This window comes from Engystomops pustulosus, chromosome 1 (genome assembly GCF_040894005.1).
Source record: "Engystomops pustulosus chromosome 1, aEngPut4.maternal, whole genome shotgun sequence".
NCBI classification, from domain to species: domain Eukaryota; kingdom Metazoa; phylum Chordata; class Amphibia; order Anura; family Leptodactylidae; genus Engystomops; species Engystomops pustulosus.
The window spans coordinates 276,889,652-276,916,345 of NC_092411.1; the positions used below are offsets into that span (position 1 = coordinate 276,889,652).

A 26,694-nucleotide genomic window follows, 5' to 3' on the forward strand; every position below is an offset into this window, starting at 1 on the left:
ACTGATGCAGAAACATATCTTGTTTAATCCCTGATCCGAAGTGTTTTGCTCATAAAACAATTATAAAATTCAGGACCTTGGGAAAGCTGGATTACTTGCTAGCTCTCATTCATAAACACATTGGGACAGATTTACTTACCCGGCCCATTCGCGATCCAGTGTCGCGTTCTCTGCGCTGGATTCGGGTCCAGCCGGGATTTATTAAGGTAGTTCCTCCGACGTCCACCAGGTGGCGCTGCTGCGCTGAAGAGCATCGGAACGGACTGGAATACACCGAGCCGGGCTGAGTGAAGGTAAGTGCAATTTTCGCGACACATTTTTTTTTAAACGCGGTGGTTTTTCCGAATCCGTCGGGTTTACATTTGGCCACGACCCCGATTTCTGTCGCGTGCATCCCGGCGCCGATGCGCCACAATCCGATCGCATGCGCCAAAATCCCAGGGCAATTCAGGGAAAATCGCCGCAAATCGGAAATATTCGGGTAACACGTCGGGAAAACGCGAATCGGGCCCTTAGTAAATGACCCCCATTATACGGAGCTTCCTGAACTGTCCAGACACAACTAATCAACCTGTGCTGGATCACTCCTACACAGTAGCTGGGGGATGGTTCAGCGTTTGATTTCTTTTCACTGCTAAGCACAACATAGTGATTACATCATTCTCTGGAGCGGTGAATAATAAGGGTAAGAGGAGAAGTGGCAGGGCAGCCACAGGAGCGACAGAACCTCATTATCGTAATTTTATAATTGTTTTTTCATCAAAACTACTCAATTCAGGAATTGAACAAGACATGTTTCTGCATCAGTATAGCTACAGCATTGTCAAGATATCTTTGGTTCACAATGCATAAAAACAAATGGTAGATTTCCTTTAATATCTGTCTGGATTCTCTTTAGGAAAAATTCCAGGTAGGTATTGGATGTGCTGCCCCGATAATCGGTGTAACAATATGTATAATTCAATTAATTCTATTGATCAAAGTGAAAAAATGGACTATGCGTAACTGGGATGAACTATCCCCTTCATCAGACCCCAAAAAGTTAAAGATACACTGTAATAACATGGTATCATTTAAAAAAAAATTATACATAGCATAAATGGTATAAAAATGTAAGTATGCTTCCTATACTATGTATAATTTCTTTCAAATGACTGTATACCGTGTGTTCTTATTGTATGTATGATACACTATGATGAAGGGATAGTTCATCCCCATAACGCATAGTCTGTTTTTTCACTTTGATCAATGAAAAAGAGTTGAATTTAGACATATTTCCACACCGAATATTAGGACAGCGTTTCTAATACCCAACTGGCAATTTTCCTGGATTTGCATATTTTTCATTTATCCAGCCCACTTACCCTTACCTCCAACTTACATTTTTTTGATGTGCCTACTACAAGATTCCACCAGGTAAGCAGCACCATTATACCCCCCCCCCTTATCTGGATGTACTTAACAAGGGGCACCATACATGTTCTCCCTCTCTTTGGTAGATTCTTTTTAACCATGTAGGATTTTATTGATTCTTGTGTTGAATTCAATTTTTTTTTCCATTAGAGTCTTGTTTTACCAGTCATGCCAGAGAGATGAGGTGAGAATTAGGGTTACAGTTACCGGATCAAGAAGAGCCAAATGTGCATCAAACCACTGAACGCTCTGGTGTCTCCATTCTTATTTTTGTCAAACTAATTTCTTAGTACAGAAGGAGGTTTTTGTATGACTTGGATCCGTGTGACAGGGGCGTGGACAGTGAACTGTTTTAAAGGAAGTTTTTTCCTCTGAATACAATGATAATATGCAGCATCTTCTTCTGTTACATTTTTGATAGTTAATTTGAAGCTGGATCCATATCCAGATCCAGTGATCCGGTCTGGGACTCCTGTGTATCTCTTGGTTGCACCATAGATAAGAAGCTGTGGCCGTTCTCCTGGTTTCTGTTTGTACCAGTCTAGAGCGTTGCCTATATCTTCACTGGCTGTACATGAGATGGTGGCTGTCTCCCCCGGGGACACAGAGATATAACCTGGAGTCTGGGTCATCACAATCTCTCCATGGGAAGCTTAGAACAAGAGAATATCATATGATTATTTGTACATACATCCATATTACAAAAGTAAGGTCAGGGAACGCTACAATGAAAATATTCTACATCAAATCCTAGTTATAAAGTTAATAGTTGTAAATTATTTCGTGCTGGATCTCTGCTTGGTCCGAGGAGAATTCTGCTATGTAAAAAATTACTTTAGTAATGATATATAAGTAAATTAACTTGAATGAAGAGATAAAAAAACACTAAGAAGATATTTGGGAGAAACCATATCTTCTGCCGGCCTGTACAGATAATGGTCAGTCAGATAATGGTTCAACCAGGTCCAGAACAAATGTTTATATAACATGAAAATCTATTGAAAAGTAGAGAGTTAATATGTAAAACAGGAAGTATGTAAATCAGCCTACAAATATTCATGATAAAAGGAAGCTGTCACCAACCTTTATATGCTGTGAAGAATTTATAAGCAGGAGGGTGATGACTACAGATGAGCAGACCCAATGTTGGGATCAGGTCGTGACCTGGACATATTGCCGGTTTTATTGCCAAACAGCCAATCCAACAAATTAACACCACTAGCAACTCCAGTAAGAACTAACCATGCCTCTAGGTGAATGGCCTTAGCCAATCATAGCCACGCCTGGTAGCAAGGGGCATCAATTTGCAGGATTTGCAAATATGTCCGGGTTGAGTGGGTCAAATCCGAAAACAAAGCATCAGCTCAGCTCATCTCCATTGATGACCATCCATTATAGACCCCAAAGTAATTTCTGAACACTTGCATGAATAATACAGTCTTTAAACAGTTGTCTGATTTAGAAAATCTTATTTTAGACATCTGTATCATATCCTAGTTTCTCAGTTTGTAAGAGTCGATACTTTGTACAGAATTTACTTGATTCAGACTCCAACATAAATTCATATATATATATTATATAGATGGTCCGCTACTTAAGGACACCCGACTTACAGACGACCTCTGTTAAAGGCAGACCTCTTTGCCCACTGTGACCTCTGGTGAAGCTCTTTACTATGGTCCCAGGCTGCAATGATCAGCTTTAAGGTGTCTGTAATGAAGCTTTATTGATAATCCTTGGTCCCATTACAGAAAAAAAAAACAATGTGAAACTCCAATTGTCACTGGGGCAAAAACATTTTTTGTCTGCATCTACAATTATAAAGTATACAGTTTCGACTTACATACAAATTCAACTTAAGAACAAAACTATGGACCCTATCTTGTATGTAACCTGGTGTCTGCCTGTATATATATGTAACTTTTACAGATGAGCGAGCACTAAAATGCTCAGGTGCTCCTTATTCGAGACAAACTTCTCCCGATGCTCGAGTGCTCGTCTCGAATAACGAACCCCATTGAAGTCAATGGGAGACTCGAGCATTTTTCAAGGGGACCAAGGCTCTGCACAGGGAAGCTTGGCCAAACACCTGGGAGCCTCAGAAAAGGTTGGAAACACCACGGAAATGGACAGGAAACAGCAGGGGCAGCATGCATGGATGCCTCTGAGGCTGCTTAATCGCACCATTATGCCAAAATTATGGGCAACAGCATGGCCATGACAGAGTGACTGAATGAGGCTAGATAGCATCTAAAACATGCAATAATTAACCCTGATACTATAGGGGACGGCATGCAGAGGCAGCGGCAGCAGCGGCAGGGTAGAGAGTGGCATAGCGACATACCCCAAATGGATAACGGGACGACATGTGGAGGCAGCCATGGAGACGACTTTCATGATTAAGAGCAGTATGGGGCATCCATATTGCGCTGCTATTATTGAAACTTCAGGTCTCCAGCATGGCGGCGACAGATGCGCTGAGTTCCATTATGTATCTGGTGAAAAACCTGCAAATTCTGCCTAACACAGCTCATTTGTTAAGGGGATGATGTGCTGTATTTCCTCTTGCGCTCCAGCATCTGGTGTATAGAGAGTTGAAAGTTGCGCATGGAGACATTGGTGGACGCTGTGGAGGTGAAACGGAGGTGAAATGGACAGGAAACAGCAAGGGCAGTATGCATGGATGCCTCTGAGGCTGCCAAATCTTGGGATGGAGCTGGAGGTCTACTGCCAGGCGAGCTTTCGCCTGTCCAAGCCCCTGTCTCTCAGCTCCTCCCCACCCAAAATGGGCCTGGGGGCCAGAAGCATTTAATTTTCAAAGCAGGCGGCGGCTACAAACAGCACTTCTAAGAACCTTTTGTATAAGATCAAGTGTAGTACTGTTCTTATAAGTAATTGGCTTGGTTGTGGCGGGTGAGGGGAATGTAAACAGATGCGCAAGAAGCGCTGAAATAATATCGGTAAATGCTAAAAGTTTGGCAGTATATTATGTGGATAACACAGCAGGGTGGTGACAAAGTTAACAAGTTTGATGTGGAAGCCATGAAAAAACCCAAAATTCTGCCTGACACAGCTCGTTTGCTAAGGGGACGATGTATGGAGGCAGCTATATGGATGACTTTTGGAGGCAGCTATGGAGATGACGTGTGGAGGTAGCATTGGAGACAACGTGTGGAGGCAGCTATAAAGACAGCATGTGGAGGCTGCTATGGAGACAATTAAATTTGGATAGTGCCTGTATGTGGCAGTCCAAAAAAGTTTTCAAACAAGAGGACCGGGTAGGTGGCCCTCCAGAAAAATTTAATACATAGAGGACCTGTATGTGGCACTCCCAAAAATTGTTTAAAACAGAGGACCGGGTAGGTGGCCCTCCAGAAAAATTAAATACATACAGTACTATAGCTAGAGCCAGTTGGCCCTGGCAAAAATAGTCAGTTTCCTCTGCTTTAGTGTACAAAGAGGAGGAGAAGGAGGACAATGAGGAGGAGTGCAAACATTAATCAGGTTGAGCCTCTTTCACCTGGTGGAGAATGGAAATCCTGAGAAATCTAGGCTTTATTCATCTTGATAAGCGTCAGCCTGTCAGCGCTGTCAGTCGACAGGTGTGTACGCTTATCGGTGATGATGCCACCAGCTGCACTGAAACCCGCTCAGACAACACGCTGGCGGCAGGGTAGGCAAGAACCCCCAAGGCGTACAGCGCCAGTTCGTGCCACATGTCCAGCTTTGAAACCCAGTAGCTGTAGGGAGTTGTGTGATCATTTAGGACAATGGTATGGTCAGCTACGTACTCCCTCACCATCTTTCTGTAAAGATCAGCCCTACTCTGCCGAGACCGGGGACAGGTGACAGTTAGAGATGAGCGAACACTAAAATGCTCGGGTACTCGTTATTCGAGACGAACTTTTCCCGATGCTCGAGTGCTCGTCTCGAATAACGAACCCCATTGAAGTCAATGGGAGACTCGAGCATTTTTCAAGGGGACCAAGGCTCTGCACAGGGAAGCTTGGCCAAACACCTGGGAACCTCAGAAAAGGATGGAAACACCACGGAAATGGACAGGAAACAGCAGGGGCAGCATGCATGGATGCCTCTGAGGCTGCTTAATCGCACCATTATGCCGAAATTATGGGCAACAGCATGGCCATGACAGAGTGACAGAATGAAGCTAGATAGCATGTAAAACATCCAATAATTGACCCTGACACTATAGGGGACGGCATGCAGAGGCAGAGGCAGCGGCAGCAGGCTAGAGAGTGGCATGGCGACATACCCTAATTGGACTCAGGCTTCAAACCAATGGGTGTCAGAGAGGAACCAAAGGAGGTGAGCAAGAAGCGCTCAAATAATATCGGTACATGATAAAAGTTTGCCAGTATATTTTGTGGATTACACAGCAGGGTGGCGACAAAGTTAACATGGAAGCCATGAAAACAACCCAAAATTCTGCCTGACACAGCTCGTTTGATAAGGGGACCATGTATGCTTACAGTTCATGCCAGTCGCTGCACTGGCTGCCAGTCTCCTTTCGAATACAGTTTAAAATAATAATAACCCTCATCCATAAAGCTCTGTATAATGCTGCACCCCCCTACCTCTCCTCTCTTATCTCAGTCTATCGCCCAACCCGTGCTCTTAGATCCGCCAGTGATCTTAGATTAACCTCTACCCTAGTGCGGACCTCCCACTCGCGTCTCCAAGACTTCTCTAGAGCTGCACCAATTCTATGGAATGCTCTGCCCTGGACTATCAGACTAATACCTAACCTCCAAAGTTTCAAACGTGCTCTTAAAACCCATTTCTTTAGGCAAGCCTATAACACTCATTAACTGCATGAAGTTTTAACTCTTCTACTAACCCGTCCTGTGTCGTCCTCCCATCTGTTATCCAGCAACCAACAGGCACCAGACTTCTCTGCAGTCCCATTCACCCTGGACCTGGTATATAAGATGACGGCTGAGTGGTTCAAGCGACAGCAATTCCATTTATTATATTTTTTTCTATTCCCTAAGAAGAATGGCTTGACCATTAAATATTCTTTTACCTCGTGTTACCCCATCATCTTCATAAACCGTAAGCTCTGGCGAGCAGGGACCTCACTCCTGTTGTTCCATACAAATGTTGTGCTCTGTTACATTACATTTGTATTTGTTTCCTATGATTTGTAAAGCGCTACAGAATATGATGACGCTATATAAATAAAGATTATTATTATTATTATTATGGAGGCAGTGAACTAGTAGTAGATTAAAGGTGCTGCAACTATGTTAGTTGGATCTTGGGATGGAGCTGGCGCTCTGCAGCCAGGCGAGCTTTTGCCAATCCAAGCCCCTGTCTCTAGGCTACTCCCCAAACAGCACTTCTAAGAACCTTTTGTATAAGATCAAGTGTAGTAGCGTTCTTATAAGTTTAGGATATGGCGGGTGAGGGGAATGTAAACAGATGCGCAAGAAGCGCTGAAATAATATCCCTAAATGGTAAAAGTTTGCAAGTATATTTTGTGGATTACACAGCAGGGTGGCGACAAAGTTAACAACTTTGATGTGGAATGCCCTGTAATAGCTCTTGGGCGGTGTGCCTTTTATCGCCTAGGCTCAGCAGTTTCAGCACCGCCTGCTGTCGCTTAGCGACGGCACTGCTGCTGTGCCTAGAGCTACCGACTGATGGCGCCATGCCCACGGATGGTAATTCGGAGGAGGAGGAGGTGGAGGAGGGGTGGGAGGAGGTATAGTAGGCCTTTGAGACCTGGACCGAGGTAGGCCCCGCAATTCTCTGCGTCGGCAGTATATGACCAGCCCCAGGGTCAGACTCGGTCCCAGCCTGCACCAAGTTAAGTGTAGTAGCGTTCTTATAAGTTTGGGATATGGCGGGTGAGGGGAATGTAAACAGATGCGCAAGAAGCGCATGATGCGCATGGAGCTGGCGCTCCGCTGCCAGGCGAGCTTTCGCCAATTCAAGCCCCTGTCTCTAGGCTACTCCCCAAACAGCACTTCTAAGAACCTTTTGTATAAGATCAAGTGTAGTAGCGTTCTTATAAGTTTAGGATATGCCGGGTGAGGGGAATGTAAACAGATGCGCAAGAAGCGCATGATGCGCATGGAGCTGGCGCTCCGCTGCCAGGCGAGCTTTCGCCAATTCAAGCCCCTGTCTCTAGGCTACTCCCCAAACAGCACTTCTAAGAACCTTTTGTATAAGATCAAGTGTAGTAGCGTTCTTATAAGTTTAGGATATGCCGGGTGAGGGGAATGTAAACAGATGCGCAAGAAGCGCTGAAATAATATCCCTAAATGGTAAAAGTTTGCCAGTATATTTTGTGGATAACACAGCAGGGTGGCGACAAAGTTAACAACTTTGATGTGGAATCCATGAAAACAACCCAAATTTCTGCCTGACACACCTCGTTTGATAAAGGGACGATGTATGGAGGCAGCTATATGGACGACTTTTGGAGGTAGCAATGGAGACAACGTGTGGAGGCTGCTATGGAGACAATTTAATTTGGATAGTGCCTGTATGTGGCAGTCCCAAACATTTTTCAAACCAGAGGAGCAGGTAGGTGGCCCTCCAGTAAAATGGAATAGATTGAGTGCCTGTATGTGGCAGTCCCAAAAATGTTTCAAACCAGAGGAGCAGGTAGGTGGCCCTGCAGTAAAATGGAATAGATTGAGTGCCTGTATGTGGCAGTCCCAAAAATTTTTCAAACCAGAGGAGCAGGTAGGTGGCCCTCCAGTAAAATGGAATAGATTGAGTGCCTGTATGTGGCAGTCCCAAAAATGTTTCAAACCAGAGGAGCAGGTAGGTGGCCCTGCAGTAAAATGGAATAGATTGAGTGCCTGTATGTGGCACTCACAAAAATTGTTTCAAACAGAGGACCGGGTAGGTGGCCCTCCAGAAAAATTAAATGCATGAAGTACTATAGCAAGAGCCAGTGGGCCCTGTCAAAAAATAGCCATTTTCCTCTGCTTTACTGTACAAAGAGGAGGAGAAGGAGGAAAATGAGGAGGAGGAGGAGTGGATCAATTATTCAGGTTGAGCTTCCTTCACCTGGTGGAGATTGGAAATTCTGAGAAATCCAGCCTTTATTCATTTTAATAAGCGTCAGCCTGTCAGCGCTGTCAGTCGACAGGCGTGTACGCTTATCGGTGATGATGCCACCAGCTGCACTGAAAACCCGCTCGGACAAGACGCTAGCGGCAGGGCAGGCAAGAACCTCCAAGGCGTACAGCGCCAGTTCGTGCCACATGTCCAGCTTTGAAACCCAGTAGTTGTAGGGAGCTGTGTGATCATTTAGGACGATGGTATGGTCAGCTACGTACTCCCTCACCATCTTTCTGTAAAGATCAGCCCTACTCTGCCGAGACTGGGGACAGGTGACAGTGTCTTGCTGGGGTGACATAAAGCTGGCAAAAGCCTTGTAAAGCGTACCCTTGCCAGTGCTGGACAAGCTGCCTGCTCGCCTACTCTCCCTCGCTACTTGTCCCGCAGAACTACGCACTCTGCCGCTAGCGCTGTCAGAAGGGAAATACTGTTTCAGCTTGTGCACCAGGGCCTGCTGGTATTCATGCATTCTCACACTCCTTTCCTCTGCAGGGATGAGAGTGGAAAGATTTTGCTTGTACCGTGGGTCCAGGAGAGTGAACACCCAGTAATCGGTGCTGGAATAAATTCTTTGAACGCGAGGGTCACGGGATAGGCAGCCTAGCATGAAATCTGCCATATGCGCCAGAGTACCAACGCGTAAGAATTCACTCCCCTCACTGGCCTGACTGTCCATTTCCTCCTCCTCCAACTCCTCCAACTCCTCTTCTTCTGCCCATACACGCTGAACAGTAAAGGACTCAACAATGGTCCCCTCTTGTGTCTCACCAACATTCTCCTCCTCTTCCTCCTCATCCTCCTCCACCTCCACCTCCTCCGATATGCGCTGAGAAACAGACCTGAGGGTGCTTTGGCTATCAACAAGGGAATATTCTTCCCCTGTCTCTTGTGACGAGCGCAAAGCTTCCGACTTCATGCTGACCAGAGAGTTTTTCAACAGGCCAAGCAGCGGGATGGTGAGGCTGATGATGGCGGCATCGCCACTGACCATCTGTGTTGACTCCTCAAAGTTACTCAGCACCTGACAGATATCAGACATCCACGTCCACTCCTCATTGTAGACTTGAGGAAGCTGACTGACCTGACTACCAGTTCTGGTGGAAGTTGACATCTGGCAGTCTACAATCGCTCTGCGCTGCTGGTAAACTCTGGATAACATGGTCAGTGTTGAATTCCACCTCGTGGGCACGTTGCACAACAGTCGGTGAGCGGGCAGTTGGAGGCGGCGCTGCGCTGCCCTGAGAGTGGCAGCATCTGGGCTGGACTTCCTGAAATGCGCACAGATGCGGCGCACCTTCGTGAGCAAATCAGACAGATTGGGGTATGTCTTGAGGAAACGCTAAACTATCAGATTTAACACATGGGCCAGGCATGGCACATGTGTCAGTCTGCCGAGTTGCAGAGCCGCCACCAGGTTACGGCCGTTGTCACACACAACCATTCCCGGCTTGAGGTTCAGCGGTGCCAGCCACAGATCAGTCTGCGCCGTGATGCCCTGTAATAGCTCTTGGGCGGTGTGCCTTTTGTCGCCTAGGCTCAGCAGTTTGAGCACCGCCTGCTGTCGCTTAGCGACGGCACTGCTGCTGTGCCTAGAGCTACCGACTGATGGCGCCGTGCCCACGGATGGTAGTTCGGAGGAGGAGGTGGAGGAGGGGTGGGAGGAGGAGGAGGCCTGAAACACCTGGACCGAGGTAGGCCCCGCAATCCTCGGCGTCGGCAGTATATGAGCAGCCCCAGTGTCAGACTCGGTCCCAGCCTCCACCAAGTTAACCCAATGTGCCGTCAGCGATATATAGTGGCCCTGCCCGGCAGCACTCGTCCACATGTCCGTGGTCAGGTGGACCTTGTCAGAAACGGCGTTGGTCAGGACACGGATGATGTTGTCTGACACGTGCTGGTGCAGGGCTGGGACGGCACATCGGGAAAAGTAGTGGCGGCTGGGGACCGAACACCGAGGGGCGGCCGCCGCCATGAGGTTGCGAAAGGCCTCGGTCTCTACTAGCCTATAGGGCAGCATCTCCAGGCTAAGCAATCTGGAGATGTGCACATTAAGGGCTTGGGCGTGCGGGTGGGTTGCACTATATTTGCGTTTCCGCTCCAGCGTCTGGGGTATGGAGAGCTGAACGCTGGTGGATGCTGTGGAGGATCGTGGAGGCGACGATGGGGTTTTTGTGGCAGGGTCCTGGGCAGGGGGCTGACTAGCAGCTGACACAGGGGAAGGAGCAGTGGTGTGCACGGCCGGAGGTGAACGGGCTTGTTGCCACTGAGTGGGGTGTTTAGCATTCATATGCCTGCGCATACTGGTGGTAGTTAAGCTAGTAGTGGTGGAACCCCTGCTGAGCCTGGTTTGGCAAATGTTGCACACCACAGTCCGTCGGTCATCCGGTGTTTCCTTAAAGAACCTCCAGACTTCTGAAGATCTAGCCCTCGCCGCAGGAGCCCTCGCCACGGGAGCTTCACTAGTTGACACATTTGGCGCTGATGCACCAGCTCTGGCCCTGCCTCTCCGTCTGGCCCCACCACTGCCTCTTCCAACCTGTTCTGGTCGAGGACTCTCCTCCGTCTCAGAAGCACTGTGTTCACCCGGCCTCTCAACCCAGCTTGGGTCTGTCACCTCATCATCCTCCGATCCCTCAGTCTGCTCCCCCCTCGGACTTCCTGCCCTGACAACAACTTCCCCACTGTCTGACAACCGTGTCTCCTCATCGTCGGACACCTCTTTACACACTTCCACTACGTCAAGAAGGTCATCATCACCCACAGACTGTGACTGTTGGAAAACCTGGGCATCGGAAAATTGCTCAGCAGCAACCGGACAAGTGGTTTGTGACTGTGGGAAGGGTCCAGAAAACAGTTCCTCAGAGTATGCCGGTTCAAATGCCAAATTTTCCTGGGAGGGGGCAGACTGGGGGGGAGGAGGCTGAGGTGCAGGAGCTGGAGGAGTGGCGATTTCGGTGACATGGGTGGACTGCGTGGAAGACTGACTGGTGGTGGACAAATTGCTCGAAGCATTGTCAGCAATCCACGACATCACCTGTTCGCACTGTTCTGGCCTCAACAGTGCTCTACCACGAGTCCCAGTAACTTCAGACATGAACCTAGGGAGTGTAGCTCTGCGGCGTTCCCCTGCTCCCTCATCAGCAGGTGGTGTCTCACCCCGCCCAGGACCACGGCCTCTGACCCCTGCAGTAGTTGGACGCCCACGTCCCCGCCCTCGTCCTCTACCCCTAGCCCTCGGGTTAAACATTTTTAAAATGAGAGTTATAACTTAATTTTTTTTTTTACTTTTTTTTGTTTTTTTTTGTGTTTTTTTTTTTTTTTGTGTTTTTTGTTTTTTTTTGAGTTTTTAAAACCAAACAATGCTATCCTATTGCTATGGCTATTTTCTAGCCAAGTATCAAAGCACACTACTATGCCAGATGAGATGACACTGAGTTAGTGCCTAATTGAAATCCAACCCCTACTAAATTTTCCCACTTCGGTCTTTGCTATGGATATGTGCGTCACTAAGCGCAGAACACAGCGGTCGCAAGTCTCACTACAAATTGCTCAGAATTGGCTAGTACATGCACTGCAGAAAGTACAGCCACCAGCAGATCAACCAGAAATCAAATATATAGAACGCTACTGTATGCGTAAGTAAGCTCTTTGTATTCTCCTATGGCTATTTTCTAGCCAAGTATCAAAGCACACTACTATGCCAGATGAGATGACACTGAGTTAGTGCCTAATTGAAATCCAACCCCTACTAAATTTTCCCACTTCGGTCTTTGCTATGGATATGTGCGTCACTAAGCGCAGAACACAGCGGTCGCAAGTCTCACTACAAATTGCTCAGAATTGGCTAGTACATGCACTGCAGAAAGTACAGCCACCAGCAGATCAACCAGAAATCAAATATATAGAACGCTACTGTATGCGTAAGTAAGCTCTTTGTATTCTCCTATGGCTATTTTCTAGCCAAGTATCAAAGCACACTACTATGCCAGATGAGATGACACTGAGTTAGTGCCTAATTGAAATCCAACCCCTACTAAATTTTCCCACTTCGGTCTTTGCTATGGATATGTGCGTCACTAAGCGCAGAACACAGCGGTCGCAAGTCTCACTACAAATTGCTCAGAATTGGCTAGTACATGCACTGCAGAAAGTACAGCCACCAGCAGATCAACCAGAAATCAAATATATAGAACGCTACTGTATGCGTAAGTAAGCTCTTTGTATTCTCCTATGGCTATTTTCTAGCCAAGTATCAAAGCACACTACTATGCCAGATGAGATGACACTGAGTTAGTGCCTAATTGAAATCCAACCCCTACTAAATTTTCCCACTTCGGTCTTTGCTATGGATATGTGCGTCACTAAGCGCAGAACACAGCGGTCGCAAGTCTCACTACAAATTGCTCAGAATTGGCTAGTACATGCACTGCAGAAAGTACAGCCACCAGCAGATCAACCAGAAATCAAATATATAGAACGCTACTGTATGCGTAAGTAAGCTCTTTGTATTCTCCTATGGCTATTTTCTAGCCAAGTATCAAAGCACACTACTATGCCAGATGAGATGACACTGAGTTAGTGCCTAATTGAAATCCAACCCCTACTAAATTTTCCCACTTCGGTCTTTGCTATGGATATGTGCGTCACTAAGCGCAGAACACAGCGGTCGCAAGTCTCACTACAAATTGCTCAGAATTGGCTAGTACATGCACTGCAGAAAGTACAGCCACCAGCAGATCAACCAGAAATCAAATATATAGAACGCTACTGTATGCGTAAGTAAGCTCTTTGTATTCTCCTATGGCTATTTTCTAGCCAAGTATCAAAGCACACTACTATGCCAGATGAGATGACACTGAGTTAGTGCCTAATTGAAATCCAACCCCTACTAAATTTTCCCACTTCGGTCTTTGCTATGGATATGTGCGTCACTAAGCGCAGAACACAGCGGTCGCAAGTCTCACTACAAATTGCTCAGAATTGGCTAGTACATGCACTGCAGAAAGTACAGCCACCAGCAGATCAACCAGAAATCAAATATATAGAACGCTACTGTATGCGTAAGTAAGCTCTTTGTATTCTCCTATGGCTATTTTCTAGCCAAGTATCAAAGCACACTACTATGCCAGATGAGATGACACTGAGTTAGTGCCTAATTGAAATCCAACCCCTACTAAATTTTCCCACTTCGGTCTTTGCTATGGATATGTGCGTCACTAAGCGCAGAACACAGCGGTCGCAAGTCTCACTACAAATTGCTCAGAATTGGCTAGTACATGCACTGCAGAAAGTACAGCCACCAGCAGATCAACCAGAAATCAAATATATAGAACGCTACTGTATGCGTAAGTAAGCTCTTTGTATTCTCCTATGGCTATTTTCTAGCCAAGTATCAAAGCACACTACTATGCCAGATGAGATGACACTGAGTTAGTGCCTAATTGAAATCCAACCCCTACTAAATTTTCCCACTTCGGTCTTTGCTATGGATATGTGTGCCACTAAGAGCTAAACACAACGGTAGCAAGTCCCCCTGCTAATTCCTCACAAAATGGTACTAGATGCAAATTAAAATAAAAAAAGTAGAACGTTATTGTAGCCCTAAGAAGGGCTGTTGGGTTCTTTGAGAATCACTCCTGCCTAACAGTAAGCTAATAGAACACCCTAACGCTTTCCCTGACCAGCAGCAGCTCTCTCCCTAGCGGCATCCAGACACAGAATGATCCGAGCAGCGCGGGCAGCGGCTAGTCTATCCCAGGGTCACCTGATCTGGCCAGCCAACCACTGCTATCGACGTGTAAGGGTACCACGTCATGCTGGGTGGAGTGCAGAGTCTCCTGGCTTGTGATTGGCTCTGTTTCTGGCCGCCAAAAAGCAAAACGGCGGGAGCTGCCATTTTCTCGAGCGGGCGAAGTATTCGTCCGAGCAACGAGCAGTTTCGAGTACCCTAATGCTCGACCGAGCATCAAGCTCGGACGAGCATGTTCGCTCATCTCTAGTGACAGTGTCTTGCTGGTGTGACATAAAACTGGAAAAGGCCTTGTAAAGCGTACCCCTGCCAGTGCTGGACAAGCTGCCTGCTCGCCTACTCTCCCTCGCTACTTGTCCTGCAGAAGTACGCCCTCTGCCGCTAGCGCTGTCAGAAGGGAAATACTGTTTCAGCTTGTGCACCAGGGCCTGCTGGTATTCATGCATTCTCACACTCCTTTCCTCTCCAGGGATGAGAGTGGAAAGATTTTGCTTGTACCGTGGGTCCAGGAGAGTGAATACCCAGTAATCGGTGCTGGAATAAATTCTTTAAACGCGAGGGTCACGGGATAGGCAGCCTAGCATGAAATCTGCCATATGCGCCAGAGTCCCAACGCGCAAGAATTCACTCCCCTCACTGGCTTGACGGTCCATTTCCTCCTCCTCCAACTCCTCTTCTTCTGCCCATACACGCTGAACAGTGAAGGACTGAACAATGGTCCCCTCTTCTGTCTCGCCAACATTCTCCTCCTCTTCCTCCTCATCCTCCTCCACCTCCTCCGATATGCGCTGAGAAACATACCTGAGGGTGCTTTGGCTATCAACAAGGGAATCTTCTTCCCCAGTCTCTTGTGACTAGCGCAAAGCTTCTGACTTCATGCTGACCAGAGAGTTTTCAAGAGGCCAAGCAGCGGGATGGTGAGGCTGATGATGGCGGCATCGCCACTGACCATCTGTGTTGACTCCTCAAAGTTACTCAGCACCTGACAGTTATCAGACATCCACGTCCACTCCTCATTGTAGACTTGAGGAAGCTGACTGACCTGACTACCAGTTCTGGTGGAAGTTGACATCTGGCAGTCTACAATCGCTCTGCGCTGCTGGTAAACTCTGGATAACATGGTCAGTGTTGAATTCCACCTCGTGGGCACGTCGCACAACAGTCGGTGAGCGGGCAGTTGGAGGCGGCGCTGCGCTGCCCTGAGAGTGGCAGCATCTGGGCTGGACTTCCTGAAATGCGCACAGATGCGGCGCACCTTCATGAGCAAATCAGACAGATTGGGGTATGTCTTGAGGAAATGCTGAACTATGAGATTTAACACATGGGCCAGGCATGGCACATGTGTCAGTCTGCCGAGTTGCAGAGCCACCACCAGGTTAAGGCCGTTGTCACACACAACCATGGCTGGCTTCAGGTTCAGCAGTGCCAGCCACAGATCAGTCTGCGCCGTCATGCCCTGTAACAGCTCTTGGGCGGTGTGCCTTTTATCGCCTAGGCTCAGCAGTTTGAGCACCGCCTGATGTCGCTTAGCGACGGCACTGCTGCTGTGCCTAGAGCTACCGACTGATGGCACCATGCCCACGGGTGGTAATTTGGAGGAGGAGGTGGGGGAGGGGTTGGAGGAGGCATAGTAGGCCTGAGAGACCTGGACCGAGGTAGGCCCCGCAATCCTCGGCGTCGGCAGTATATGACCAGCCCCAGGGTCAGACTCGGTCCCAGCCTCCACCAAGTTAACCTAATGTGCCGTCAGCGATATATAGTGGCCCTGCCCGGCAGCACTCGTCCATGTGTCCGTGGCCAGGTTGACCTTGTCAGAAACGGCGTTGGTCAGGGCATGGATGATGTTGTCTGACACGTGCTGATGTAGGGCTGGTATGGCTCATCGGGAAAAGTAGTGGCGGCTGGGGACCGAATACCGAGGGGCGGCCGCCGCCATGGGGTTGCGAAAGGCCTCGGTCTTTACCAGCCTATAGGGCAGTATCTCCAGGCTGAGTAATTTGGAGATGTGGACGTAGAGGGCTTGGGCGTGTTGTTGGGTTGCACTGTATTTCCTCTTGCTCTCCAGCGTCTGGGGTATAGACAGCTGAACGCTGCGCATGGAGACATTGGTGGATGCTGTGGAGGATCGTGGAGGCGAAGGTGTGGTTTTCGCACGGGAGGTGTTTGGGCCGGGGTCCTGGGCGGGGGGCTGACTAGCAGAGGCAGCAGATGACACATGGGAAGGAGCAGTGGTTTGCCCGGCCGGAGGTGAACGGGCTTGGTGCCATTGAGTGGGGTGTTTAGCATTCATATGCCTGCGCATACTGGTGGTGGTTAAGCTGGTAGTGATCCTGCTGTGGCACAGGTTGCACACCACAGTCCGTCGGTCATCCGGTGTTTCTTTAAAGAACCTCCATACTTATGAAAATCTTGCCCTCGCCACGGGAGCTTCACTACGTGAAACATTTGGCGCTGATGCACCAGCTCTGGCCCTGCCTCTCTGCCTGGCTCCCACCACTGCCTCTTCCAACCTGTTCTCATTGAAGACTCGCCTCCGTCTCAGAAGCACTGTGTTCACCCGGCCTATCAACCCAGCTTGGGTCTGTCACCTCATCATCCTCCGATCCCTCAGTCTGTTCCCCCCTCGGACTTCCTGTCCTGACAACAACTTCACCACTGTCTGACAACCGTGTCTCCTCATCGTCCTACACCTCTTTACACACTTCTTCCACTACGTCAACAATGTCATCATGACCCACAGACTGCGACCGGTGGAAAACCTGGGCATCGGAAAAGAGGTCAGCAGCACCTGGACAAGTGGTTTGTGACTTTGGGAAGGGTCCAGAAAAAAGTTCCTCAGAGTATGCTGGTTCAAATGCCAAATTTTCCCGGGAGGGGGCAGTCTGGGGGGAAGGATGCTGAGGTGGAGGAGCTGGAGGAGTGCTGATTTCGGTGACATGGGTGGAGTGCATGGAAGACTGACTGGTGGACAAATGGCTAGAAGCATTGGGGCAGATTTATGGGTCCGGCTGGGATTTATTAAGTTAGTTCCTCCGCCGTCCACCAGGTGGCGCTGCTGCGCTGAAAAGCATTGGAACGCACTGGATTTCACCGAGCCGGCTGAGTGAAGGTAAGTGCAAGCTCCGCGACAGATTTTTCTTTTAAATCCGGCGGTTATTCCGAATCCTTCGGGTTTTCGTTCGGCCGCGCCCCCCGATTTCCGTTGCGTGCATGCCAGCGCCGATACGCCACAATCCGATCGCGTGCGCCAAAATCCCAGGTCAATTCAGGGGGATTCGGCGCAAAGCGCAAATATTCGGGTAACACGTCGGGGAAAAAGCGAATCGGGCCCTTAGTAAATGACCCCCATTGTCTGCAATCCACGACATCACCTGTTCGCACTGTTCTGGCCTCAACAGTGCTCTACCACGAGTCCCAGTAACTTGAGACATGAACCTAGGGAGTGTAGCTCTGCGGCGTTCCCCTTCTCCCTCATCAGCAGGTGGTGTCTCACCCCGCCCAGGACCACGGCCTCTGACCCCTGTAGTAGTTGGACGCCCACGCCCTTGTCCTCTGCCCCTACCCCTAGCTCTCGGGTTCAACATTTTCAAAATTAAAGTGTAAACTGTAAACATTTTTTGTGTTTTTTTGGGGGTTTTTTTGTGTTTTTTTAATGTTTTTGTATTTTTTTTTTTAACAAAACGATCAGAAGAAATCAGACAGCAACCACAGAAGATGATGATGATTGCTATGGCTAGTTTGTAACCTACACTGACAGCACACAACTGGATTTTGTGCTGTGCCTGTGATGACTTTTAGTTTTGAACAAAAAATGAAGGTAAAAAAAAAAATTGGCAGACTGTGCCTAATTCAATCAAACCCCTAATAAATTGTCCCACTTAGGTGTTTGCGATGGATATGTGTGTCACTAAGAGCTAAATAGAACGTTCGCAAGTCTCCCTGCAAATTCCTCACAATATGGTACTAGCTGCACTACTAGTGGCAGCAAGCCCAGCCACAAGCAAATAAAAAAAAATTAAATATATAACGCTATTGTAGGCCTAACAAGGGCTGTTGGGTTCTTGTAGACTCACTCCTGCCTAACACTATTCTAATAGAACAGCCTAACGCTTTCCCTGACCAGCCGCAGCTCTCTCCCTAGCGGCATCCAGACACAGAATGATCCGAGCAGCGCGGGCAGGGGCTAGTCTATTCCAGAGTCACCTGATCAGGCCAGCCAACCACTGCTATCGACGTGTAAGGGTACCACGTCATGCTGGGTGGAGTGCAGAGGCTCCTGGCTTGTGATTGGCTCTATTTCTGGCCGCCAAAAATCGAAAAGGCGGGAGATGCCATTTTCTCAAGCTGGCGAAGTATTCGTCCGAGCAACTAATGGTTCACCATCATGTTTTTTATGGGACGCAAAGACAAAACGGAAGCAAAATGGAGACACAACAAAGACAAAATGCTATGGATGAACACAGAAGCTGAGCCCCAATGACAATGTGAAACTATTCTTAGGCTTCATTCACATGAAGATCATGCGGAGGTATATATACATCCGTATAAACGGCAATAGGCTCCTGGCGGTGGCAGTATGGCGCCCCACACGTTTGGCACCGTACCACACAGTACATGGGGAAAGGATAGAACACATTCTATCTTTCCCTGTGTGCACGGCTTCTTTTTGTAACTTTTTTTGGTTACACTTTTTGGGACTAGGACACTCGCCCAGCAAAGTTCACTGTGATTGAGTTTTCTTCTGTTGTGCATGATTTATCTTAGAAATTCGGATGTTTTTTTTTTAAAGTTGAAGATATTTGTGCAGCAGTTGCTAAAAATGTAGCACATTTAACAAGAAGGAAAATCCACAATGATAAATCCGACAAGCAGAAAACCACAAAAAAATTAGAAAACACTGGAGCACAATCCAGAGTATACATTACTGACTCAAAATTCTGCCTGAAAAGAGAACACTTAAAAATACATTTTAATGAAAAACTTTAAAATTGGGCCACTCTTCAGCCACGGAACTAACAATTTTATTCAGGCTTTCAACAGTGTGGGGATAGTGACATCTTGGCTGAACTAAGATGTTGCTATATTCTCATAGCTATACTGAATAAAGCAACATCTTAGTTCAGCAGTGCAGGAGGAGATACTAAGAGAGTGAGACTGTGGATACATCTATACCCTGTGTCGCTATCCCCACACTGTTGAAAGCCTGAATAAAATTGTTAGTTCAGTGGCTGAAGAGTGGCCCAATTTTAAAGTTTTTCATTAAAATGTATTTTTAAGTGTTCTCTTTTCAGGCAGAATTTCTAACCTTTTCTTTTGAACACAAACTATTCATTGGGGCAGATTTACTTGCCCGGTCCATTTGCGATCCAGCGGCGCGTTCTCTGCGCTGGATTCGGGTCCGGCCGGGATTTATGAAGGTAGTTCCTCCGCCGTCCACCAGGTGGCGCTGCTGCGCTGAAAAGCATCTGAACGCGCTAGAATTCACCGAGGCCGGGTGAGTGAAGGTAAGCGCAAGATTCGCGACACATTTTCGGTTTTTAAATGCGGCGGTTTTTCCGAATACGTCGGGTTTTCGTTCGGCCACGCCCCCGATTTCCGTCGCGTGCATGCCGGCGCCGATGCGCCACAATCCGATCCTGTGCACCAAAATCCAAGGGCAATTCAGGTACAATCGGCGCAAATCGGGTAACACGTCGGGAAAACGCGAATCGGGCCCTTAGTAAATGACCCCCATTATCTTTATTTTCTACTATACATTACTGACTCCCTTTAGAAAAAATTATTTTTAATTCAAAGCTGGTCATCTTCTACTACACATTTTCAGAAATGTAAGAGTTAGTAGTAAAGAAACATCTGTATCTTTGTAAATCCCATGATGGAGGGGGAGCGATCATACAGCTTGGGGGACCCCTGTTAGCGGAGATCCCATTGGTGGCATTCCAATACATCAGGTGCCTTATGTGTAGCAATTGTGTTTCATCGCACACTCGGGAGTCTTTTCAAAGACCAGATTGATAGCTCTTCCATGTTGGTCCTTCTTCATTATTTAAGTGAACTTTTTATTGTTGCATGCTTAAAGAGGTAGTCCCTTTACCTCATGTTTTTTTTTTGCTATGGGTGTGTAAGTGTGGTATACATCTATTAATAGTTGTGCTCCGTTTTCTTGATATGTAAAGTGAAGCCTTCTGTCTTCTACCTCATCATCCAGACATTCCTGTCCATAAAATGGGCACAGATGGAGGGTCATGTGATCTCTAACTGTCCATGAGAAATCACCCTGCCAGGACCTTGTTCTTATATTCATGAATATTATCATAAGGTCCTGGCAGGGTGATTGTTCAGTGACATATGGAGATCACATGACCCTCCATCTGAGCCCATATTATGGACAGGAATGTCCGGCTGATGAGGTAAAAGACAGGAGGCGCAACTTCACATATCTAGAAAACGGAGCAGAATTATTAGCAATGAATATTAGTAAATTACCTAATATCCTACACCCCCCCCCCCCCCGCCACACACATACACTTACACACATTACAAAATACATGAGATAAATTGGTCAACCCCTTTAAATATAGTAAATCTTATTTAAAATTATAGCTAAGTGTCATACTATTTTGTCACACTTATTTCTTCACTTCATTTTTGAGAACATGTTCTTCGGAAGGTGATTCAGCGCTATAGCAGCAGGATTTTTGGCTAAAAAATGCTTCTTCGGTTAGTTTATTGACCTGCATGACTATGGTGAGGAACCCCTTTTATAAAATGTGAAATACCTGATAACTTATGTAATAATCTGCATTCTTATGGTCACAGTTATTTTACGTTTTGTAGTTAAACATACAGTAAAAACAGAAGTGTGATCATTACCAAGAGGAAGTTACAACCTTCAAATTCTTACTTAGTCTTATTAGTAAGGTCTGTGTACTAGTGGAAGGAGGTTTTTGTACAATTCTGTATCACTGTGTGAGGGGGATCTTCTTCCATTAACCCTGTGATGGAGAGAGTGAAATCATTGCCTGATCCGGTGCCGCTGAACCTCTCCGGGACCCCGGTCTGCCGAGTGGTGGCAAAATAGAGAAGAAGCGAGACTTTCCCTTCTTTTATCTGATACCAGTTGAGTTCATACTGAGAAATGTCGCTATAATAAGTACTGGAGCTGGATGTACATGAGATGGTGACTGTGTCTCCGGGAAATCCTGAGATATAACTTGGCGACTGAGTCATCACAATCTCTCCACTTGTGGCTTTTACTAGTAAGAAACATTGGGGCTCATTTACTAAGGGTCCGAATCGCGCACTTTCGTCAGGTTTCCCGGCAATTTCTGATTTGCACCGAATTCCCCCAAGATTTTGGCACACGCGATCGGATTGTGGCGCACGTGATCAGATTGTGGCACATCGGCGCCAGCTTTCACGGGACAGAAATCGGGATCGTGGCTGTCGGACAACCCAACGGATCCCAAAAAATGTGGAATTTAAGCACTTATATGCACCGGGATGAAGAAGGTGAACCCCGGCGGACCTCTGCGCAGCAGCAACACCTGCTGGATATCAGGCTCCCGTTTTACCTCTTTTTTGTCTCCGTGATTCATCCGTTTGGTCTCCGTGTTCGCAAAAAAACTGAAAGTGTAACATTGCTTCAAAACATCACACCTGGTTTTTCAGCCTCATCAGTGAAAAAAAAAAAATGATTTCAACCATTTTTTTTTTTGCGGACCCCTAGACTTCTATTGCCTTCCGTGCTCCACATTAGTGAAAAAAATAGGACACGTTTCATAATTTTTTCCACGGAGAACAGATCAGTGGAAATACAAGGCCACCCATAGAAATGAATGGCTTTGTGAGGCATCCGTGGAAATCACTGAACCACGGACGTGAAAAACAATGCAAATGTGAAAGAGCCCTAAGTGTCCCTGGGTTATCTTGATAAACTTTGATGGCAGATTTCCTTTAAGTTGTAATTGTTCATGTGAAATCCAAGCAGACAGGAGATAACATGTGACTGGAGCTATGAAGCACCAAGCAGCCAAGACTATGAATGTAGAAGATGCTGGAAATGATGATTTATGAATAAATAAAATAAAATCTCAATTCTAAAACAACCAAGTGCAACATATTTTACTACATATTTTACTACAGATACTCAGTACCAAATGTGTCTTGCACTTAGGTGTCCAAAGCTTTTAAGGATCGGTCAGCAGGGTGTTTTCCTGGAAAATCCACTGGATAGGGGATAACTAGCTGTTGCTGAGGACCTAACTGCTAGAAACTCCACTAACCACCAGTGATCCGTAGAACAGGCGCCTCGTTCTCACTAATTGATGTGTTTTGCTGCCTTCATTAATATGGGAGGGTTGTAAATTGCAGAACATAATGGGGGTCATTTACATAAGTCCCGATTCGCGTTTTCCCGACGTGTTACCCGAATATTTCCGATTTGCGCCGATTTTCCCTGTATTGCCCCGGGATTTTGGTGCACGCAATCGGATTTTGGCGCATCGGCACTGGCATGCACGCGACGGAAATCGGGGGGCGTGGCCGAACGGAAACCCAACAGATTCAGAAAAACCGCCGCATTTAAAAAACAAAAAGTGTTGCGGAGCTTGCACTTACCTTCACCAGGAATAAGCCGGTGTACTTGAGTGCATTTCGGCGGACTTCAGCGCATCAGCGCCACCTGGTGTACATCAGAGGAACTGCCTTAATGAATCCCGTCCGGACCCGAATCCACCGCAGAGAACGAGCCGCTGGATCGCGAATGGACCGGGTAAGTAAATCTGTCCCAATGTTGAGGAAGTTCTGTCCTTCCCGTTCACTTTCTAAGAAAATTCTATTGATAGCAGAGAACATCACTTCTGATGCTCCTGTACTATTGAATAGATCTGTAGGACACATGCCTGACCTTTAACTCCAACTATTAGTGCAACAAGATCCCAGTTCTCTGGATTGCTGCTAATCCAGTTCACGAGCCCGATGGGGGTCCCAGCAGTCAGACCCACAATGATCAGCTTGCTATCTCCTATATTATGGATATGAGACAACATGCAAACCTTGTACAACTCCATCATATTTATCGCTACTAAGATCTACATCACAACTATTACTAGACAAGACTTTTATCTCTGAATCTTCAGAGCTTATAATAATAATAATTCCTTTATATTTATATAGTGCACACCGATTACACAGCCCTAGAGAAATCAGTCCCTGTCCCCAATGGGGCTCACAATCTAATCAACCTACCAGTATGTTTTGGAGGAAACCAGAGGACCCAGTGGCAACCCACACAAACACAGAGAGAACATACAAACTCTTTACAGATGTTGACCTGGATGGGACTTGAACCCAGGATGCCAGCGCTGTAAGGCTGAAGTGCTTACCCTTGAGCCACTGTGCTGCCCATTGTAGGGTCCATCTCTTGGTAGAGCTTAGTCAGAGCTGTTTTGGTGGCATAAGAAAGTTATACACTACATTTGGTAGCTAGTTTTAATATTAGTAATGTTGGACATGTATAAAATGATTCTTACCTTGGGAACCTAGGAAACAGAGGAGCAGCAAAACTCTCATCTTATCCTGATACATGAATTCCTAAAAGTATCCGAGACTCCCTACGGTGATGACAAAGTTATACATAGTTCAGCAGATAAGCAATTTATACTCCAGGTATGAAACACAGGGAGCTCAGTATGAATCCGCTCCTAATATCCACGGTAGATCTTATATTTCCAAAACCATTACTGTACCACCCAGTGGCCATGAACTGACTGGTGGAATACATCATTTATCATTTGTCTTTGACTTGGTTGTCTATGTTTAATTCCTTTTTTGTTTTAAATCCCTCACTTGTGACCCTCACATTTATTAATGTCCCCACATTGTACGACACACTCTTAGTAATAGCCCCCCCCCCCCATGCATTTAGCAATAGCCCCTACACACTTAGTAATAGCCGCTGACACAGTAATATAGTAAACAATAGCCCACCCAACACTTATTGATATGCCCCTCCTCCCACACTTAGCAATAGCCCCCATACAAGAAATGTGCCCCCTCATTAATATTAGAACCCCCACACAGTAATAGCCCTCTGACTTAGTAATACCTACAAACAGTAATAGCCTTATTACTGACTTAGTAATTGGCCCCTCCCACATGTTTAGTAATAGCCCCCCACACAGTAATAATCTTATTACTGACTAAGCAACAGCCTCCCATGCTTAGTTATAGGCCATTCCCACCACCCTTAGCAACAGCCTTCCACATAGTAATAGCCCCCACACACCTAGCCATACCCATACACACTTAGTTGTAGCCCACCACAAATTTGGTAATATCCCACCACACACCCAGTAATAGCCCCCACACACCTTGTAATAGCTCCCTCATATTTAGTAATAGCCCCCACACATTTAGTGATAAGCCCCCATATTTAGTAATATCCCCCACACTTAGTAATAGCCCCCCAACACTTAGTATTAGCCCCCCTACACTTAGTAATAGCCCACCACACAGACCCCTCTCCCCACAATTAGTAATAGCCCCTCCCCCAACACAATTAGCAATAGCACCCACAGAGCAATAGCGCCCTCACACTTAGTAATGAACCCATCTAACTGCGCTTAATAAAAGCCCCCCACACAGTAATAGCCCCCAGACTTAAGAATAGACCCCTCGCTCACACTCAAAAATCGCATTAGGAATGCCCCCAGACCTCAAAACACACACTAATAATTGATAAAACATGCACACATACTCACCTCTCCCCCCCTGATTCTGCTCTTCTCCTCCATCAGCAGGACCTGGCGCGGTGTGATCACAACATTGCGCCTCCTGCTCCAGGCTGCTGTAGTAAAGCGTCCTGAAGCAGGAGACATGATGTGAGGACTTCATCAGCTCGCGGCTGCGCTGTACACATGAGCCTGGTCTCTGTAGTGGAGCTTTTGCCTCTTTGCATCACTGCAGTCATCATCTCTATTTGGGTCCGTAAGACACAAATAGGGAGGAAATTGGGGAAAGATGCCCTACAGCAGTGTCGCCCTGTCAGGAGAGATTCGGGGCTTAGGGCAAAAGATCGACTGACCTAGTGATGCCCCGGCTGAGGACAGAGCAGTGTTATAGTCAGAGAACCATGAGAGAGGCTGAGAGCTGTCATAGGATAAAGAGGAGGAAGAGACTGAATGGAGCCCGACAGTCCATGGACTGCGTGAGGAGTGGACTGAGAACACAGGAGAAGCTGATGACCACAGCAGAGACTGTAATCTTTTGCTGGGTGATGTAACCATCTACTGTCTACTGTCAGCTGCTCTGAAAAAAACCCAGTTGATCTATCATTTTTTGTTAAATTAGATCACGTCAAAGAGAAATAACATAAAAGTCCATTCCTCTTGTGTGGAGAACGTTAGTGAGGCCAAACGCGTTACCAGAAGTTATAGATGGATGAGATAATTCTATAAAATAGTTTACCTTAAGGAGAACGTCTTTGCAGTCTGCCAGCGTCTGGTCACAAGTAATAAGACGTTTCTTTGTTTTACATTCTTTTTTGTCAAAGCTGAGCTCCTCCTTTGTTTTGGCTTCAACCTGCTTACTCCTCCCTGTGTTCTTCCTCCTGAGGCATGGATGAAGGTATTGTGATGGAGCGCATGGAAAGAAGGATATGATTTAGCTTGACATGATAACTTTAAATATATACACTTCTCAAAAAAATTAAGAAAACACTTAAACAACATGCAACACCCCTGCTAACGTATAGGTAAGGTGGTAGTTGCGAACAGCGCCATCTCCCTTTCAGGATCTATCCAGTGAGCCTGCGCAACTCACCCAGAGGTTAATGGAGCATAAACCCCCTGGTCTTAGCTGGTCTAATCCCAGAGCGAGGAGACAGTGTGGAGCACACCTTCAGTGCTGTCACAGATACCAATCCCAGGAACTGAATCAGGAGATTCTAACACAGAGCTGCAACTTCCACAGTTTGGACACAGCTCCACCTTAACTATCCCAGCCTGCATCTACTATCAGGCACTGTTCCTGCAGACCACTCTCCATGACCACTCTAGTACCAAAATCCTAATCTGCTGTTTGATCGTTTTGGCCCGTTGCCTGTTATCTGCTGTTTAATAAAGAACTGTAATTTGATTTGCACAATGTTGCCTCCATCTGATCCCTGCATATGGCTGCTTGCCACCCTGCAAAAGAACTGTGCTAGCTTTGCTACATCCGCGCTGCAGCACCCAAAGCGTAAACCTCTGGAAGACTATGTGGCATAACAAGGAATTCCAGCCCAAACGCCTCACTGGCAGGAAATCTAGGCTGCTGGCTAAGCTCTGTGCCCTGCGCAAATTTTGCACGAGGACTCTGTGGTGCAGGAGAAAATTGAGCCTGCCACAGCTCCTGGCGGGAAACAGCAAGCTCCACCCCCTGGTGGGGGGACT

General features: G+C 47.0%; 1 long non-coding RNA gene across 1 annotated transcript; it reads right to left on the minus strand.

Annotated features, from left to right (window-relative positions):
• Window positions 1-25,855, minus strand: LOC140082517 (uncharacterized). Its single transcript, XR_011849926.1, has 3 exons — window positions 25,730-25,855; window positions 23,794-23,874; window positions 1-2,065 (listed from the first exon to the last, which is right to left on the minus strand). It is a non-coding gene; the product is annotated as an uncharacterized lncRNA (long non-coding RNA).
• Between the last annotated feature and the right edge of the window lie 839 nt (window positions 25,856-26,694).